The sequence below is a fragment of the Polistes fuscatus genome, unplaced genomic scaffold, assembly GCF_010416935.1.
Source record: "Polistes fuscatus isolate 324 unplaced genomic scaffold, CU_Pfus_HIC Scaffold23, whole genome shotgun sequence".
Taxonomy (NCBI): Eukaryota; Metazoa; Arthropoda; class Insecta; order Hymenoptera; family Vespidae; genus Polistes; species Polistes fuscatus.
In genome coordinates this window covers 800,189-819,669 of record NW_025113100.1, presented here as the reverse complement: position 1 = coordinate 819,669, position 19,481 = coordinate 800,189, and the positions used below count along the sequence as shown (strand labels likewise).

Below are 19,481 nucleotides of genomic sequence, written 5' to 3'. Positions count from 1 at the left end.
GTCGCCACCAACACACAAAGAAATTTTGAGTAGATGCTTTTAAAACTACGAGGTTGAGAGAGTATGCGGTTGTAATAATAGAATAGTAAAAGAGAAAGAGAGAGAGAGAGAGAGAGAGAGAGAGAGAGAAAGTTTGCTTTTACTTTTTTTATTATTTTTATTTTTTATTGTTTTTTTTTTCCTGTCTTTTTCTTTCTTTTTGTTCGAAGTGTAACTTCTCGCAGAAAAGGGTAGAGAAAATTTTCCATCGAGACAAATAAAAAGTGAAAGGTTTTCGAAGGGATCGCGTTATTTGTGTGATAACGACTGGGTGGCAGGAGGAGGAGGAGGAGGAGGAGGAGGAGAAACGGGGGAAAATATCGATCGAGTAAGACTCGTGTCAGACGTCAGGAAAGAAACGAGACAGCTGGGCAACGGGCAGATACAATTTAAAACGCGATAAGAAAAATGCAACAATGTGTCAGTGTGATAAGAATGATTGGAAAAATGTTTTATTACATCGTTAGAATTGAAAATAATAGAATAAAATAAATGGAAAATAAAAGTCGTGTATATGTAATGTAATATATGTATATGTAATGTAATGTATGAAATGTATATGTAATGTATGAAAATAAAAGTTATGAGAAATGTGTTTTGTGCGTTTTATTTTTATCAGATATAAGAATATATTTCTCAATTAAACTTACCCCAACAATAGTGCACCGATAGCATATCAATTGCATATCAATTGCATTTCACTAGCGTATTAATGGTATTCCACAAGCGTATCAATGGATTGGTTCCAACGATGCTTCAAAATGACGTTGCAAGAACGATAGAGAATTAATTGGCAATTAATTAATTATACGATAATTATTAATCTTTACAAACTATTACAGCGATCAATAATTATAATTCTAAGAGATTTTGTTATTTATTATTTATTAACGTAGTAATTTGATTGATTTATCTAATAACGTTTAAAAGTAATTGTTAAACGATATAAGAATATAAAAAAATCTATAATCTATAAAAAATGAATCTATCAAAAAATCTATCTTTACAGACCATTACAGCGATCAATAATTATAATTGTAACATATTTCTTTATTTATTATTTATTAACGTAGTAATTTGATTGATTTATCTAACAACGTTTAAAAGTAATTATTAAACGATATAAGAATATAAAAAAATCTATAATCTATAAAAAAAAACAATCTATCAAAAAATCTATAATCTAAATTAACAATCTATCACCATGAGATATTCCATAATACTCTTCTTTACACCGTAATCCGAATACAATTGTCATAATTAGCGAAGAACACGTTGTACGCGACTAATCGTTGTCTATCGTTGTCTATCCTGTCCTTCGCCACCGCCCCTCTCCCCACCCACCGTTGTCTATCGTCTTTTGAATGTACGTAGATGAAGAACTAGGAAGACGCGAGAAGGACAAGGTCAAAGTCAAACGTTGCTTGCTAAACGTTAGCTATGTTTATATTCCTCGACGAATATCCGGGAATGTCCTCTATCCTAGTACGCATAGAAAAACATCTCGAACGATTAGCTATGCTTACTAGCTATGTTTACTAGGAGGGGAGAGCTGATGACGTATACCAAACGTCTTATTTCGCGTTTGAACGCGTCACAGGTAAGACATAACGATTTCGCTTTCCATCTAAACAATTAATACCGCTTAATTAGATAATATTTTATTACAGAATTTGATATCTAATTAAATCTCATTTGATTTACAGATTTATGCAGTCATAATCGATGCTGTGAATGCATTGAAATTAGGTGAGAAGATATATAATTAAAATTATAAGATCATATATTTTTCTATAGTTTTAAAAAGATTTTGATACAGATTTTTATGATTTCAGATAGACGTTTGCCATCATCCTATTCTTCTCATCGTTTTAGAAAGACGTTCACCATCATTCTATTGACATTATACTAATAAGTGGTAAAAGATACAAAAACATATATACATTTAAATATTACTTTTTTAATTTCTTTAATTTTAGGAATATATTTATTTCTAAATGGATCTCCGACGCAGCAACCTCCCAGTGGTGAGATCCGGTAACCGATATTGCTTACGGTGTCCATAGAATTTGTATGGTGCAACGTAAGCACTGTCGGGCCAATGGCTGACGTTCGGTGCATTAGAAAATTTTAACTTCTCGTTTCGTTAATTAATTCTAATGTGAATGAAATGATTTATTGAATTAATTATTTAATCACGCGTTGCAATTGTTGTTTAAATTTTATTAATATAAATTCATTTTATTTCTTATGGTATTAAATTCATATAAATAATTCAAGACACGTTCAATCGATTCTAATTAATTGTTCAAAAAATTATATATAAATATTGTACTTTGTTTAGTTTTACACTAATGCTATATCTATTTTTTTTCCTATAGGTATTAACGCAATTAGCATACTTCTGTAAAAATAACCCTATAGCGATTAAATTTATTCTTTGAAAGATAGAATGCAACGCGAGATATTTGTTCGTTTGTATTTATCTTATTTTTTTTTTCTAGTTTACAAGTTTGTGGTTGCATCTTTTGAATAATTTTTTTTTATTAATAATTAAAGCATATAAAAATAGTAGCACGATTTCAGAATTTTTGGAATACGTAGTTTAAATAATTGAATTATAAACGATTAATATATTTTTTATTAGGAACATAATAAATAAACAGAAGTACGCTACGACTTGCTTTAACTAAACTTTGATTTTCAGTGCTTCAGTTGCGATTGCGGGCAATGCAATCTTAGAGTCACTTTGTTTCGAAAAATGTTGCATTTTTTGTATGCAATCGTATAGATTGCTTTAAAAGTAATTCAATAGTAATATTTAAAATCAATGCAAGAATTTGTTCAAATATTCTTGTTAAAAAAACAATTTGTTCGGTACGCGATTAGAATCATTAACACACTTTCGACCAATTCGGTAGAAGAGGATTTGCGTTTCGATTAAAATATTGTCATGGTCGAAAGTGTGAATTAACATCTTTACTTCTTCTGGATCATCTTTATCGACGAACCTGGGGCTTCGTCTGGATAAATTAACGGTTAGTATTATTTTCTAATCTTAATTATTACTTCTCACACATTCATTTTTTAAATCGTGATTGTTTTTATTCATGTTTTTCATTCATAAAAAATCTTTTGAATGATATGAAACATAATTAATTTTATTTTTTTATTTTTAATTACAGATTACTCATCAATTCAACGATTCATCGATTCAAATATTCAACCAATTTAAATGAACTTCACATCTTTATTTCTTCTGGATCATCTTTATCGACGAATCTGGGGCTTCGTCTGGATAAATCAACGGTTAGTATTATTTTCTTATCTAAATTATTACTTCTCTCACATTCATTTTTTAAATCATGATTGTTTTTATTCATGTTTTTCATTCATGAAAAATCTTTTGAATGATATAAAACATAATTAATTTTATTTTGTATTTTTAATTACAGATTAATCATCGATTCAACGATTCATCGATTCAACGATTCATCGATTCAACAATTCATCAATTCAACAATTCATCGATTCAACGATTCAACGATTCATCGATTCAACAATTCTACAATTCATCCAATTTAAATCAACTTCACGACATCGTTCAACCACAGCGAGGGGACGAGTGTTTGGAGCCATCGCAGAACTTCTACTGCCATTGTTCAGTTTCATTTTTTATTTTATTTTTATGGTAACAATTGGTAACGAGTGAGTGAACAAATTTAAAGTTCCTCCAGTGACCCAATCATGCCGAGGATGAAAGTTCCAATATCGGCACGGGTTAGTGGTTGTATTCGTAGATGTGTTTTGTCTTAAACGAGCATAAGCGACCGTGAGTAAGATCTTTGATTTTGCTCACGAGTGATTCCCAATATATATGTGTGAAATTTTTATATATGTGATTTATTTAGATTAGGCCAGGGTCTTCTTGTTTCATCGGTTTCAATTCACTCAATTAACATTGCAATTAATTATTGTACTTCTTTTTTTCTCTTTACGTATTTAATCGTGTTAGTAATGGTGAAATCGAGCATTAATTTACTCGATTTCCTGCCAATAAAGCATGTAAAAATTGTTTTATATGCATTGCTTCGTAATTAGTTTTTCAATTGTGATTAGTATTTCAATCTTGATTAGTATTTCAATCGTGATTTATATCGATATATCGATACTTCGATATTATTATCCATAAATGAGCAAGAAGACAAATCAAATTCGCGAACGGATAGATTCTGGCAATTAAGTGGTGGTTTAAAACCCAGTTCTTTAATTAGAACAGCCATTTAGTGAAAGAGTCGTCCGAGGTTTTTAAGAAATATCCATCTTTTGTCACCGTTAGAATCACTCTACACTGCACTACCTCGAAACAGTATTATATAATAATATAAACGTTTCTTATGGGGTATTTTTTTTTTTTTCATTCACTTGCTTAAGTCATTATTCACCAAATGACTTGTAGAGTCCTTAATCCGTTTAGATGAATTTTATAAAAATGTTTTTTCATGTATATATGTATGTTAATTATGTATTTTTAGATAGGATTTTCAGCCTAATATACTAATTCCCCTTTTCTCCCCCATGCACTCTTCGTTCTCATCGATGCGTGTGGCCCAGGTTACACGTATGGGTGAGAAAAAGTTTGCATGGGTTATTAGTTATTAAGGTTTCCTTTGGCGACTGTCATTGTGTTAGTGATTGCACGATGTACTTTACACCAGTGTGCGCGTATTAGGTCGTGTGTACTGTACATCGTTTCGCGAAAGTTTTTTATTAATGCATTATTCAATTTAAATAAATACTTGTACAGTCACGTGTGTGATATGTACTTGTATTTTTATACCTATATTAAATTTTTCTCATTTTTTTTTTCCGAATCTTTTTGAATAGTAGAGTTTTCACATTTATTTGTGGAAATTTGATAATACTTGTATTAGACTAGTATGCTGATATATAACTAGTATGTACCAGTATTTTTGCTTAGTTATTATTGCAATAATCACTAGCCTTGGCAGACGATTACAGCAATAATCACTAGCCTGGCAGACGATTACAAGCATTGGGTCGTAACCTTATAGAATATAAGTTTAGAACGTGGTTGAACTAGGGTGTCGGAGGTGCCCCGGGGCATGCCTCTAGTTTAGGCTTTTTGCACCCTGGTGGTATGTGAGTAACAGATCCAGCGTGGAATGATTGTGTTGGTGTGTCTGTTTGCACTTTTAAATATAGGTTGTATAGGCAGGCAGGTAGCATACTTTTCTGAGTGTATGTGAAAAACTTTAATTTTAAGTAGGTAAGGACCGGGTACGGCAATAGGTTTGCTTCCATTCAGGATGGACATTCCTGCCTCCGGGGTTTCGGCTAAGTGTCAGCAAATTTTTACACTTTTCATTATACCTTTTCTCTCCATTTTTTTGCTGATACTATGCATTAAGTTAAGATAATTGTATCAAGCAGTTCAAAAATACTTTGCAACCAATGAGAACATTAGATAGATCACCCAATCTTTTGAACTTAGCAAAGGATTTTGAATTAGTTTTGATACTTAGTTTTTTAAGTATATTAACACTTGCACTTCGCGATTTTTAGTAATATACTTCCTAATGTTAGAAATAACATATATTCATTCGAATAAAATGAGATTATTACAATTGTTGTTTTTTTCTTTTTATCGAAACATTTTCACCTTTAATGTGCAACGTGTTAATCCTAGTTTGTAATAGGTTCATCATTCAGAAATAAAAATTATATCTGCTGGAGCATTCGATTAAATGTGCTTGTGTAGTTGCGTACGGTCGGTGAATTCTTTCGAGTCCATTGATCGTCCACAGGCTAGTGTGATTAATTTACGGAATTAATTCAATATTTTTTCAATCTATTACACATTTTTTTTTTATTTTATTTTACAAATAAGTAAGTAAATAAAATTTGTGTTAGAAAAAATCGAGACGCACTCAGGTAGGAACGCAGTTGAGTTTGCGTGTTGGGATTCGTCAGTGGCGTTTGGGATGATGCATTTATGAACTTTGTCATATTTCAGTGGTTATATTATTTAGGATAAATCGATACTGTACGTTGCAAGCTCTTACCTCTCGTTAGGTTAAGTAAGAATAAGAATAAAAACAAAAACGAAAACAAAAAAAAATACCAGCGTAAAAACCTGCGGAAATAAAATTACTAATAACTGTGTTGGTTCCTTCCCAATTTTCTTTCAGCTTAGATCAAATGCGTCTCGTACAATAAAATGCGTTTATTAAACACGAGGGTTTGAGTTTTGTCGCGTATGGTGAGAACAGGTCGGGATTAGGTCGGTTTAACTCAGGGACGATTTCATTCTTTTGATATAATCCACTGAAATGTGCCAATTTTTGTGATGTATTGTTTCAAACGGTAGGGCGTTTTTTGATACGTAATCTTTTCTTGCGTCGCACGTAGGGAATGCTCCATTGCAGTGGTCAGGGCACGAAGCAAAGAAGAGGCAAAATGCCGAAGAGGCCCCCACAAATTGTGGTATCAAGTGGGCAACTATTCGACTACGAGTTATTTTTCAAAGGATATCTTTGATAATTCTTTGATCAATGATTCGTGGTCATATCAAAATCCCTTTGTCTACCCCTTTATCACGTTGTCACTTATGCTCGTAGTAGTATTAGTTGTAAGTTGTTCCTGAATGGAGATGATGGACCATTCCATCTCCCAACGCTGTCCCACACTCGCGTTCGTGAAAAATTAGAGTCTTTTAAATACTAGAGTCAAAATTTTGCTATTTTTATTTAATTAATAGAATCATTGCATTTTTCTTATTTAATTAAAAATCGAGTCATTGCAGTTTTCCTATTAAATTAAATTACAGGTCGAGTCCTTGCATTTTTCCTATAATTAAATTAAAAGTCGAGTCCTTGCATTTTTCCTATTAAATTAAATTAAAAGTCGAGTCATTGCAATTTTTTTATTAAAATAAATTAATAATCGAGTAATTGCATTTTTGAAGTATATAAATTAGAGTTTTGTCTTTGATGTTTTTTATTAAATTAGAGTCACGTTCGTTTAAATTGTGTGGACGTCCATGGATTGCTGCAGCTTGCACTAAATAGTGCATTAGGATACAACGATGGAAGAAGAGGATATTCCTGCATTCAAACATGCAGATAAAAACAACACAATAAAGGTTTCATCATTCAGAATGATTCAAATTGAATTAATAATCACATTTAATCAAAGTATAACAAAATAAATATTTAAATATTTTAATATCATTTAAATTCATTTCAATTTTTTTCTAATATAAAATATAATAATTTATTAAATATATATAATATTTTTATTTAGTATATTTTTTTATTGCATTCAAAAAGTTACAAAATTCCTGTTTCCACTTTGCTTCACATAGTATTTTATCCTAATTGCACATTTTTTTTCTTGAATATATGATAGGTGATTTTTATTTTAAATAGTAACAAATTAAAGAAAAAAATGTTGAATCATTCTGATTAAATGCACTGAAGAGTGCATATGAAAATCGCAGTAAGTACATGACAGCACTGAAAAGTGCGTATGAAAATCGCAGTAAGTACATGCCTGCACTGAAAAGTGCATATGAAAATCGCAGTAAGTACAAACATACCTGCTAAATGCAGAAGAAAATGCCTGCTAAATGCAGATGAATATACAGTAAGAATATACTTTTTTCATTCAGAATGATCAAAAATGAAGGAATGAATGCACTAATAAAAGTACTAAATAAATGAATATTTAAAATATTTCTATCTTCGTAATTTTTTTTTTAACCAAAGAAATTTATCTAATAATTATTAGAAAATTTCACTTTAATCTATATATAATAATTGATTTATATTTAAATAGTGCAAATTAATGAGAAAGTATTTTGAATCATTCTGATTAGAAACGTATAAGTCTTGCTGAATGAACGAAATAAAACGAATGGCAGCCAGCACTCATAAGTGCAGATTAATATGCCTGGCATATACATTTGCATTCCAAAATTATTTATGAATAAATACAAAATGAAAGAGTTAATAAATTCATAAGAGAGAGTGGGAGAAAATATTTTTATAACACATAAATATTTGAAGAAAGATTTTACAAGAGATATATGAAGGAGAAATAATGAGTAGTATGAAGATGATTAATATATTTTTTTATTTATTAAATGTAAAAGTAAAAGGATTATTTTTTGGAATAAAAATGTATTGTTTTGGTATATAAATGAAATAATTTCAAAGGCTTGCCTGCACTTAAAAGTGCATATGAAAATCGCAGTAAGTACAAACATACCTGCTAATGCAGATGAATATAACTGCTAAATGCAGTCGAACATACCTGCTAAATGCAGATGAATATACAGTAAGAATATACTTTTTTCATTCAGAATGATCAAAAATGAATGAATGAGTGCACTGATAAAAGTACTTAATAAATAAATATTTAAAATATTTCCATCTTCGTAATTTTTTTTTTAACCACAGAAATTTATCTAATAATAATTAGAAAATTTCATTTTATATAATCTCTATATAATAATTAAATAGTGCAAATTAAAATGAAAGCTATTTTGAATCATTCTGATTAGAAACGCATAGTCTTGCTAAGCGAATGAAAATACACAGAAGTACAGCCAGCACATGCGAGTGCATATAAATATGTCAAGGGTGTGCATTTGATTCTAAAATTATTAACAAATAAATATCAACTTTGCATAAGCAATATTTAAAGAAAGTATTTTTATTAAATATATATAAATAAAAGTTTTTTAAGAGAGGAAACCAAAGAGATATGATATAAAAATCATTGAAATATTTTTACACAGAGATTTATAATAGAAGAAATTATACAATATGAATAAAAATGCATAAATCTTGATATACAAATAAACCGAATTAAAAGGCTGTCCCACACTCACTCGAGAGTGTGGATTATTATGAATAAGTTGAGAACAGGGACCCCAGGCTTGTATACGGGATTGTAAATGCACCTGGGGATGATCAAGCTTGTAGATTTTAACTTGGAATAATCTTACCCAACTATTTTATTTTTCTATTTTTTATAATCATAAAGAACGTATGAATACCTGTCACATTTGGGGCAGAGCTGCGATGCAAGGTTACACCACTTATTAATATTAAAAATTACTCCCATTATTCCGGTTAATAATCTATGAGACTTGATTAGATTAGAATCTGTTAAAGCAAGCACTAGCAATTAATTAATTATCAATATTGTTTTACTGTTCAATTAATATTTTTGTATATTAAATTTCAATTTTTTTCTTCTTTTAAGATTTCATATTGCATTGATATACTTTAACTCATATTTATTTAAAATATGTGCTTCGAAAATTGTGGAATTGTATTACTATTTTTTGTGTTTTTTTTATAGTTTAGTAGAAATAAAAAAGTGTCTTGTACTTATATGAATGATGTAATATGTACATCAGACACTCGATGTAACTGCACACTTCGCGTTAACATAAATATAATTAAATAAAAAATTTATGTAATCTATCGATCAAATGTAGATTTGATCTCGTTATGGTTATAGTTATGGCGATATGCATAATTGCGTATGCATTTTGTAATACGACCCAAGGTGCAATATTTGTATTTTTTTTTCCCTTTAAATTTTTATAATGTGTCTTAAATAATTTCCTATGTGTACTTGTAATTGTATTAATCGATTAATAATTTTATATAAAATAGAAACATTTTTTTATTTATATATTATATTTAAAAAAGCATGCATCAGAGATATGCATTTTTTCATATTCACTTGTGTTTAAATATAGAAAAACACATTTTCTAATGCATCGAGAATTCGGTATTTCGTAATGCCAACTTTTTGGTCATTTAAATTCTTGATTTTTTCAATTTCATTATTTATTAAATAATCTAATTGAAAAGTTTTGATCGCGGATGGTACATCGAATTTCATTTTTCCACACATGCCCTTTTTATCTAGTTTTTTTGTTATAGAAAGTACTGTTTTTTCAAGTTCTAAAGTTTAATATTGCAAACTACCATTTTATCAACGAACATTTACAACATCAACAATAATATCTCAAGGTGTGTAATAATGCTATCATTTACGATGTAAAAATAAATTAATCAAAAAATTATGTATAAAAATTCAATGTAATAATATAAAATAATTTAATGTTTCAGTATTACGTGGGTATATTCCACGCATTTTATTTTTTACTTTTTTTTCTTTTTTGTTTCTTTATTTATTCCACGTTAGGATAATTCTCGATAGTTATTTTCCCGTTTGACGTTTTGTAGACGTCCGTTATTCGTTCGTTTTCGTTGAAAGTGATTTTTATTTTTGTTCATTTTTTTTTGTCTTATTTTCTTTTTAGTAAAAACAAAAAAATAATATCCCACAATCAGACATCATACGTGTCTCGTATTAGCGAACGAAGCTTGCTTGGAGAAACAATTTGCGTAGGAGAGTAAAGAGGTTAAGGGGAATCGAAACATGAGTCCATGGGTGTTAGGAGAATGCCGAGAGGCCTCGGGTTAATACCTGAACTCTGTTAGGGGTCGAGACACTGTGTATATAGATATGCATGCACGTGTAAATTTGTCCATGTATCTGTATATATGTATTGGTACTTGCTTGGAAGCGAACAACTGTATCCAGTTAGTCGAGAGTTTCAATTTTCACAGGAAAACGATCAAAGTAGTTTATTATGGGTTTCTATCGTCACGTGGTACTACAAATTGCTTAAACATTTATTTTATACATGCATGTATATACATATATATATATAAGATAAAATATAGATATATATCTGTTTCTTTTTGTTTTAATCCAACGTGTTTATTTCAACGATCATTTTTTAATTCGAATTAATTACTTGTTAAAGATAAAAATAAAATAAAAGAAAAAAAAATGATAAAATATATTATATCGTGTATCCTACGATCAAAAGTAATAATCGTTGTATAAATAAAGATTAGTTATCGATAATATTTATTTTATTATCGATTAAGATAATAAAGTAATACACCATTGGATATATCTATATATATAAAATATATATTTGTTGATTTTCTTCGAGTAATTTCAACAATAACAAATCTCTTATAACACTTTTATTATTATTAACTCGATAAGTTAATACAAACTTTATATATATCGTAAGTATAATACTTTGAATTATGTTTACGAGTGCAAAGCAGTGATTCTCGATCTTGGATTAATGCGCGTGAAATTATTTACGAGCACTCGAGCGAGTTAAATTGCACGATAAAATTGTTCGTTCGTTCGTACGGAGCAGAGCCGGGTGATCCAATCGTTGAGCTTAATTGCCGCGGTTTTAACGGATCGATATTAACCCACTAACGATGAGAGGAGTCGTGCGTTAACGCTATCCCAATGCCGAAGGCTTGATTTACTTTTTTATTTTTTTTTTTAACCCCTATTTTATTTTATTTCATTTCATTCGGATTTTTATTTTATTTACTTACTCTTTATTTTTTTTTTTTTTTTTTTTTTATTTTTACTATCACTTTCCATCGCAATGATATTTAATCAAAGACCCATGGATTACCTTTCTCTCTCTCTCTCTCTCTGAGTTAATCGTAATAAACGTTTTTACGAGTATTCCGTAATTATATTTAACTCATTAGAATTTTGTAGAAGAGACCAAAATGAAAAGAAAAATTAATATGTATAGGGTAAATCAAATAATCGTAGATCGAGTAAAAACACACGATAAAAAATCGAGTATATTAATTCGCATTAAATGTACACACCACGTAGATTCGTATCCCAATTAAAAAACAGATTTTCTTCCTATTTAACAGTTCTTTTTTTATTTTCTTGATTATTAATTTAAAATTAATTCTCATTGATTTTATTATTAATTTAAATTAATTTAAAAATTATTAATTTAAAATTAATTTCTTATTAAAGAAATATTCGTATCCCAATGAAAAAACAGATTTTCTTCCTATTTAACAGTTCTTTTTTTATTTTCTTGATTATTAATTTAAAATTAATTTGTATTTATTTTATTATTAATTTAAATTAATTTAAAAATTATTAATTTACAATTAATTTCTTATCAAAGAAATTATTTTTAAAATTTAACAAATTATTATTTTTTTTTTTTATATTAGTAAATCTTATTTTAAAATGTAACACGATAAAAAAAAATGTATAAATTATTTTTTGTACGCTCGAATGAATAATTAGTCAAGCAGTTATTAATTATTTTCGATTACTTAGGTGATGGGTGGGGGTAGGGATGGGGGTGGGGGGAGGGTATTAAGTTAGATGCATACGATGAAAAAGAATTCTTATCAAAGGTCAGCATTTTATAGGGCAACGAGCGTGACGTTGCTTAAATGAATAAAAGATCGACGATGAATACGAGAGGATCGCATTAGTAAGCGGATAAAATTCAAGCACGTAGTATAACTTATTTAGATTCGTACAACGCGGCGGCGCCCACTGGTGTTTCCCTTTTTTCTTTTCTTCTTTTCTATTTTTTTATTTATTTCTTCTTCTTCTCCTTCTCCTTATCCTCCCCCCTCATCAACATTATTTATTTTTTGTCCGACGCGTCGTCGCGTTGTTTCTTTTAAATTCAGATTTTTAATAGCGAGTTAAGGGGTTATACGTAGTTAGAATTTAAAAAAAATCAATTTTTTTTTTTTCATTTTCGGAATGTACATATATTTAAGTATATTCTCTGAAAATTTCAAATCGATCCGACAAATATTCTTCACTTCATGTAAGCTGCAAACAACAATTTTTAACTATGTGTAAACGTCTCTTTGAAACTTTAAACGCGTTTTTTCTCAAAACGGTATTTTCAAAATCGGTGATCTCGATTTTTCAAAAACGGCTTAACCGATCGGTTTCCAATTTTTACACAATCTTCTTAGATATATTCCTCAGGTATTAAAGTATAAGGAATAATTTTTAAAAAATTTATTACTATTTTTTTGTAACAATTTAGAGCGAAAATTTTAGTCAAAAATAACAACTTTTTTTCAAATAGACGCCATTTTGTCAAAAATCAAAATTTTTATTATTCCTTGGGTTTTAATACCTGCATTAATCTATCCTTTAAAAGAATCCACCATATTTTTAATTTCAATAATCCAAACCGCCAAAATGAAGATCACCGCCAAACGTCTTTTTTTAGAGGACGTTCAGGAAATCATCTACAGGAGCGGTGCAGATTAATATTTTTACATAATCTACGCGCTATTGTATTCTCAAAAGTTGGCTCTATTTGAATTACCGTCACTTTTGTTTGAGAAATAAAAACTGTTTCTAGACAAAATTCATGAAAATACGTCTTTTTCGAGCCTCGCAACTGCGTATAACCCCTTAAGGGGGACTCACCGAAAAAAAAAAAAAAAAACACGAGAGATAAGGTGAAAGATATCTAACACAATGTTACAATGTTACTTTATACTAAACAACCTCTCCCCCCCTCCCCCCGATCACCCCATCCTTTTTATCATTCGAATCGTTTCGATCGATCTTTATACGTCGTAGGGGCACGTGTTGTAATTTAAAAAAAAAAAAAAAGGGAATTCTTTTAACGCGCAATTTACATATTTATAGTTACAAAAGTTTAACAGAGAGTAGAAAAAAAGAAAAAGAAAAAGTAAGTAGAGTGAAGTAATCTCCGTGTTGAAATTGAATAAAAAAAGGAGCGACAGAATTGGAGTAGCGTTGAAAAAAAAGTATATGCCACACCACACAGGTATCTACGTATTTGTATTTGTGATCTATGTACGTGTACGTGTATATATATATGTATGAGTTACAAGAAGAACGATCGAAGAAGAAATGTTCTCGCTTCTCTTTTATCTTTGAGCGTTAAAATTACGAAGAGTACATTCTCGAGCAAGTCGTCGTTTCGTTTCGTTTCGTTTCGTTTGGCGAAAACTTTTCAACAAAAGAAAAAAAAAAGGATGAACAAAAAGAAAAAGAGAAGAAAAAGAATGAAAGTGGAGAGGATGGTTAAGTGAAAGAAATACGATAAGCCAGAGCTAAAAGCTAGAGCTGCTTCCCTTTCTACCATTTTTTTTCCTCTGTGTTTTCGAAACGCCATATTCCCTTTGTATCATCCTCAGCGATTTTCTCTAACGAGGTTTAAAAAAAGAACAAATTAAAAAAGAAAAAAAAATATATATAGATATATAATATTGTTTTTTATCCTTAATTTTGTTGAGAGTAAGAACTACAATTAGATTCGTCTAAAATAAGAGATATTTATTAAAACATAATAGGTTAGGTTAATAACTTTACAATATTTACACGTGATCAACTAACCTAAAATAAGAGAATCAACAATTAAAAGTTCGTGCTCCCGTTTCTCTATTAATTGATTCCAATCTTAATGCGTTTTTAATTAAATTTAATTTACAAGACTTTTCTACTAAACTTCTAAAACGCTCTTGCCAGATTTTAAGACTCCCACTCCTACAAGATTTTCAAACACCAACCGTCACTCCTGCTAGCCTTTGTTCCCCCAATGTATGGCGCCACATTCAAACAGCCAATCACTCAATGCACCGGCGCATGCGTACAAAGCTTACATATATATATGTTTGAGTTCGAGGAATGATATGTAAAAAAAACATTTATTATATAATCGAATTTTACTGACAAAATATATTATATATTGTACATGATGTACACAATTGTAATTTTTTTCTTCTCTTTTTTTTTTTAATACAACTGCTTAGTAATGAAGGGATTATCTTTGTTAGATATAACGAAAATTAAAGGCAAAGAAGGAAAAGAACAAGTTAAGCGGATTTCGTGAGGTTCTCACCGGTGCAAAATTCGTTTATATTCGACCCTTCTTTTTCTTTCTTTTTTTCTTTTTTCTTTATCACGGTACCTATATAATAAATCCGTAGAAGATTAGTTATAGTATTGGGTTGGCAACTAAGTGAGTGTGATTACTTTAATAAAAAAGTTACAGGTCTCCGGGGAACCATTCTTTCATTTTCTTTCTTTTTATCTATCTATCTATTTATCTATTTGTATAAATAAGTAATTAAGTAAATATATATAAAGAAATTATATTAAAATAAATTTTTAATTTATAATTTTACAATTTTATAATTTTTATATATTTTTATATATTTTTATATCATAAAGATATCACTAAAATAAATGTTAAATTTATAATTTTACAATTTTATAATTTTTATATATTTTTATATAATTTTATATCATAAAGATATTAAAATAAATTTTAAATTTATAATTTTACAATTTTATAATTTTTATATATTTTTATATAATAAAGATATCACTAAAATAAATTTAAAATTATAAAAATTACATATTACCTATGGTCTTCTCCCATAAGATTTTTTGTAACCTGCCAAACCCCAACACTATAGGGAAAATTCGTGTAATACTAAATACACTTATTCCTAGACCTAGATACATATATACACACACACACATACACTTATATAAGTTTTAATTCAAATACGGATTTATCGAAAGATCAAAATTCTTTTATTTTATTTTTCTTTCTCTCTGGCACACACGCACGCCCCACTTTCGTACTTCGATTCAATTTGCATTTATATTGTATTAATTTAAAAGAAACGTGGTGAGGTGTCTGTGAAAAAAGAAAAAAATAAAAAATAAAAAAGGAAAAGAAAAAGTAGAAGTGATAGGTAAGACGGAAAATAAGAAAAGAACGAAAAAGAAAAAAAACAAAAAACAAGTAGGTTTGTTCGTGACGGTGCAATAAAGGGAAAGGGATAAGTAATAGACACAGTAACAAGGGACCAGTTTATACCTCCTCGTGTTGTTGTCTTCAATTTTCTAAATTACGCCCACCGTGAAAAGTTCGCGGAAATAGAACGATGTTGCTAGCAAAGTTAAAAAGAAAAACACCATTGAAAGTGAACCGCAAATCAATTTTATTTATTTCTTATTTTTCTTTTGTTATTCTCCTTTTAGATACATTTAGAAATATTTCAATTAATCAATTATTTATTTCTCCGTGTCAAATTTAAAAATACAATCAATTGTAATTTCATTCATCTATTGTTCATACAATTTATGTTTAATATATCTGCAAGAAAAAAAAAAGAAAATTTAATAATATACAAATTGTAAATGTTACTTGTATAAACAAATTGAAATATTTCTAAATAAAACTTAATTTTCGAGTTACTTATGGTGGATCAATTTAAACGTGTAATTCATTAATAATTCGATAAGATAATAAAACATATTATGTAATAAATTTTAATATCGAATAGAAAAATGATATTATAACAATAATTTATATGAAATTCTTGATATAAGAAAGAGAAAAAGAGAGAGATAGAGTAATCGACATAAATATTAATGCAATTCGTAATGCAATTGGTAATGCAATTGGTAATGCAATTCGTAATGCAATTCCTAATATATAATTCGTCGTTTTAGAGATGATAAGAATAAATATTCATAATTTCGTTATGAAATATGATAGAAATCATATAAGTAATATAACCTGATACTTTCATATAGAATAAATCAACCCTTACTCTTAATGGACCTTCGTACTTTGAAATTTGCTTTGGTACATTTTACCTTAGCAATAAGTCTTTCCCGTTTTCCGCGTGATTACCGTATAAAACAGAAGTTGGAAGAAATGAGAGCTCGTTGCATTTCGGCCAGGCATCGTAAAGTACACAAACACGTATACACACACATACACACATATATACACGTATAAACAGCATACGTATACAATAATACTAACACACACCACGGAATTGCAATCAAATTGAAAATGACCACCACCACTACGACCACCATAACTGCCACCTCTTTTCTATTTTCCTCTTTTATCATCCTTCCTTACCATTTCAACTTACGAAAAAGGCAACCCCTCCTCTTCCCTCCTCATCCCTCATCTACCCACTTAACGCACACAAACGTACATGCAACTATGAATTTTGTTTTTATCTTCTCTCGTAGACTATTCTTTTTTTATCTTCATTTCTATCCGGCCGTTCACTTTGTTAATAGGGGGATGGGGAGGGGGGAGGAGGGGAAAAACAATAAAAAAAAAAGAAAGAAAACGTCGATACCGTCTGTGGATTACGACAGTTAAACCATCCCCCTTTTTTTTTTTTTTTCTTTATCATAATTATTTCTACTTTATATTAAATTGTATCATATTTTTATTTTTTTAATTTTATTTGGAAACTCATAAAAAGAAATCCGATTGTACGAGTTTATTATATAATAAAAAAAATACGGACACACATTAAACGCGGAGAAACGATTCGATCTTTTTTCAATAAGAAGATCAAATGAAGAGGAAAGAAAAAAAAAAAAAGAATATAAAAGAGAGGTAGATCAAAGAACAAACGGTTATTTAAAATCCCAGTGCAATTAAGAGTGAGCTTTGTTATACAATTACAAGAAAAGAGAGACATCATACGCGTATATATTCAGCTTTTATTTTATTATATATTATATATATTATTTAATGAAATGCATTACGAGATGTATCGAATTATTTGTATAAAATTAATTATAATATCAAGCATGCATGTGTATATGTGTGTGTATGTGCGTAAGATCAGTTTTTAATGTTTTTTATATCTATTTCCATCTCTCTCTCTCTCTCTCGTTCTCTTTGTAAATTTTGTTTCTTTTTTTTTTTTATTTAATCGAGCGACACAATGATTATAATTAATTAACGTTTCTTAACAAAGTGAATGAATTAAATACGGATAGTAAAATCAACGAATAAGATAAAATGATATTATCATATTGAAGATAGGATAACTCAAAAGACAACGGGTGGGATTAAATGTTTAATATCAATGGTTTTTAATATGCATTCGAGATGAGTGTGGGGGAAGTAAAAGTAGAAGGGGAAGGGGAAGGAATTAAATTGTGATTTTTTTTTTGTTGATTTATCAAGGGCGAGGCATTAACACAAGCCCAAGAATAGATGCACTTCCTCGGGTATGGTCAGAGTTAAACTCGTTAGTTAACGGTACTGCCGATCTAGACTCCGTACACGTGATACATAGAAGGTAGAGTCATTTTACATTTACGGAAGCATGGGGTTACGTGAGAGAGTGCATGGTAGAAGAGAAGAAGAAGCCTCCGCGAGTTGAAATATGATCCTGAAAAATGTGTTATCCACAAAGAGAGGATCGAGTTGGTTGTTGGTAGGTAGTTGTTGTTCTTACCGAAAGGTTATTTTAGTTTAAGGGGTTATACGCAGTTGCGAGCCTCGAAAAAGACGTATTTTCATGAATTTTGTCTAGAAACAGTTTTTATTTCTCAAACAAAAGTGATGATAATTCAAATAGAGCCAACTTTTGAGAATACAATAGCGCGTCGATTATGTAAAAATATTAATCTGTAAAGACGTTTGGCGGTGATCTCCATTTTGAAAATGAAAAAAAAAAAAAAATCGATTTTTTTTAAATTCTTACTGCGTATAACCCCTTTAATAAAACGTGTACTGCTATACGTGTGTTAATGTGTATACGTATTTTGCGTATATATAGATAGATAGATGGATAGATAAAAATTCTATGTGAAATAATGAAATAGAAGAATTTTTTATTTCTTTAATAGTAATCCAATTATAACTTCGAAATATGCATTGACACAGTTCGAAAAGTATCGGAGATAACTCGATACCTGTGAATCAAAATTCATTTCGAGATAGGAAAGAAAAAGAAGAAAAGTAGAAGTAGTAGTCAACTTGACTCGTTAAACTTTACTTTACGAGAATAAAATATAGAATATGAAATGAAAGTAAGAGAAGAGAAGAGAAGATAAGGATAATGATGTTACTAATAATATTACCTTGCAGATTGGAACGTACAAATTATTATTATAATAATTATTATTATTCTTATTATTAATATATAACAAGAGAACGTGTACTGCAATTAAAATTTAAATTATTCAAAAAATATGCGAATTATTATAATTATATATATATATCTATATATATATATAAATTTATTAACAAAGTAAGAGAAGTTAATAGATAAATGAAATTTTCTGACAAGCAACCCAACCTCCCTCCATTAGAATTATGAAATAAATTAATCATGAGAAAACTGACGAAAATCTAAATAATAGGGGAAGAGAATGCATCTAATGTAACTAAGCACGCGTTTATTGGTTACAACGAAGTGACTTTCAAAACGAAACGGGAAGTTAAAGTCGGTACTAAAGATAAGAAGAGACTATCTCGTAAATGGTCGAACGTTGTGTGGCGTGGCGTGGTGTGGGAGGTGGTAATTACGTAGAGAAGAAAACCCTATATGAGATCTTCATCATTTCTCATATTATTATCTATCAAGAATCTAAAATCCTATCGCATTTAATCTACCACCGCGTCTAAGAGAAGCAAAATCGCCCGCCCACGCTGCCATCAACACCATCCACCCACCCTA

At 29.4% G+C, this 19,481-nt stretch overlaps 1 protein-coding gene and 1 long non-coding RNA gene across 3 annotated transcripts in view; both read right to left on the bottom strand.

The window, feature by feature from the left end:
* Window positions 1-19,481, bottom strand: part of LOC122518175 (CCR4-NOT transcription complex subunit 6-like) — a gene marked incomplete in the record, with an annotated part of 788,395 nt that overhangs the window by 215,262 nt on the left and 553,652 nt on the right.
* The window catches only part of LOC122518178, a 287,457-nt gene that overhangs the window by 56,482 nt on the left and 211,494 nt on the right, over window positions 1-19,481 (bottom strand). The window contains exon 1 of one of the 2 annotated variants that reach the window (XR_006303998.1): window positions 690-801. The exons of the other annotated variant lie outside the window; for it this stretch is intronic. This is a non-coding gene — a long non-coding RNA (uncharacterized LOC122518178). Of the gene's footprint in view, window positions 1-689; window positions 802-19,481 lie in introns of those variants that run through there. 2 annotated transcript variants of the gene reach the window in all.